Below are 2114 nucleotides of genomic sequence, written 5' to 3'. Positions count from 1 at the left end.
GGCGGGCGGGCGGGGCGGGCGCGTGTGACGTCAGCACGGCGCGTGTGACGGAAGGCCCCCCCGCTCCGCGGCTGTGTGACGTCAGCGCCGCGCGTGTGACGCCCGCTCGGGAACGCGCCGCACGGCGATCCCTCAGCCCTGCCAGGGAGGAGAAGAGCGGTGAGATGACGGCGCAGTGACATCAGGGCAGGTGCACCCGGGGGGGGGGGGAAGGGGGAGGGTGTTTCACGTCACGGGTGACAGCCTGGAAAGCGGCGGCCGGTCGCGCGCCTCAGACCACACCTCACCACGTCACGCTTCGCCCTGACAAGATTTGTAAATCCCGTGCCTTGAGCGGCGTGAAGCGCCCCTCAGAGATTCTTGATATTAAATATTTAATAACTACCGGGAACAAAAATTAAACTTTTCAGCTATTGGGCCATTTGGGCATTTCACTGTGAGCACTGATCAAACACCCATGTTTTAAGGTGGCTGTATATTCCCCTTGGAACTTTTGCCAGTTCTATCTACAGCTTTGCTTAATGCAATTTTATTCCTAAAAACCTCTCTGAGCTCTGTTCCAAGCACATTACATCTCCCGTCAGGTTTCTGTGGGGGATTGTCACCCCCCCATCCCTGCCCCCAAAAGGAGTCACGGCCATCAGCCACAACCCGAGCACCAGCCGCGTCTGCTCGGCTTCTGATTTCTAGGACATGGCCTGTGAAAGCGTGCCCGAGCGCAGTGTCCTTTGGCAGCGGATTATAAATATTTTCATGGAAAGGCAGGTATGCATGCGTGCAATTTTGGAAGACGGAAAACCCCTTTTTGTAATTTGTAGTTGTTGCTCTATTACTCACTACAAGCACAAGATGTTTAGTACGTCTGTCTGTCCTCCTGCAAAGAGTTCTGAGAAACCAGCACAAGGTTTTGCGACGATAATGCAATGGAGAGGGGCAAATTTCAGCCTTTGCACAACTGCTGCGTTCAAGGTAAGCTGAAAGACCTCAAGTGCGATGGAGTCCCCCCTGCCAGCACTGCACAGCAACCTCCTACCTCACAGAAGTCACAATTACAAACAAACTGCAGAAGCAACTATAATCTCAATTTGCAGGTGGCCTGTTCCTTCAGCAGGATCTGTTGCCCCGTATTTGCCATAAATGACGCATGCCATTGGCTCTCGCAAGGTGTGTGCTCATACCTGCTGTGACTACCACTCTGTTTTACACTTCCACTGGACTAGGCTGGGTTTCTTCACGTGAGGACATCAAAACCAGCACGTGGCCGGATTTGGAAAGCCACGCAGCAAAGCAAGCGTGTGGGCAGGTGTCATATTTTTTCGAACAGTAGCTGCCACCACAGTCTGAATGCGGAGCCCCAATGGAGAGGTCTCCTACAGAAGCAAGATGCTACTGAGCGGCTTCACTCTTGCCAAGTTGCTTTCATAACTCTTCTAATTTGGGATAGAAAAACGCAGTCTCGGGGTAGCACCCTCAAAGGGTTGCTGAGCCAGGCCTAAGCCAAGATACACTCCTTTTTCCACAACCAGCCTGGCACTAATTTTTAAAGCAGAATAAATGCCCCCGAACTATGCCCGTAGCTAACTGGTTTATCTGGTCCTTCCTCATAGCTTCCTGCCCAGTGTGACACACCGCCGCGCATCACCCCAAGAACTGCTTCTGCCACACTCTGCACGACTCCCCAGGTTCCTCAGCTGCTTTATGTCTTTTGCAGCCATTTATGCACCAGAGTAATATGTGAATAAAACAGCAAGAGGGTTGCGGGTGGTTATACACACTTTGCACCGTCTGCAATGATAATGTGCATGTTTGGGGATCTGTATCCTCTAATTCAATGCAGAGGGAGAGCCAGCTGGGTTTTTGCAGTGTGCCCTGCTAGGAAAACATTGTGGCATCACGCTGGCTGGGAAGGACATGAAAAAGTTGCTGTGTGCACAAAACAAATGTAGTTGTTACAACTAGGTCAGGTGAGAAAGTCAAGCTGCCTACCAAACACATGATTACAGACAGGCCTTTGAACTCTGACTTCTGTGGCTTTTTTAGAGGTATAGGTGGAGTCCTTGGCCATAAAGTACGTGCTTTGTCACTTCACAGCCCGTGCCCAGGGATCTGTGCTT

Source organism: Tyto alba, unplaced genomic scaffold (genome assembly GCF_018691265.1).
Source record: "Tyto alba isolate M040663 unplaced genomic scaffold, T.alba_DEE_v4.0 Super-Scaffold_30, whole genome shotgun sequence".
Taxonomy (NCBI): domain Eukaryota; kingdom Metazoa; phylum Chordata; class Aves; order Strigiformes; family Tytonidae; genus Tyto; species Tyto alba.
This window is presented reverse-complemented; position numbering follows the sequence as displayed.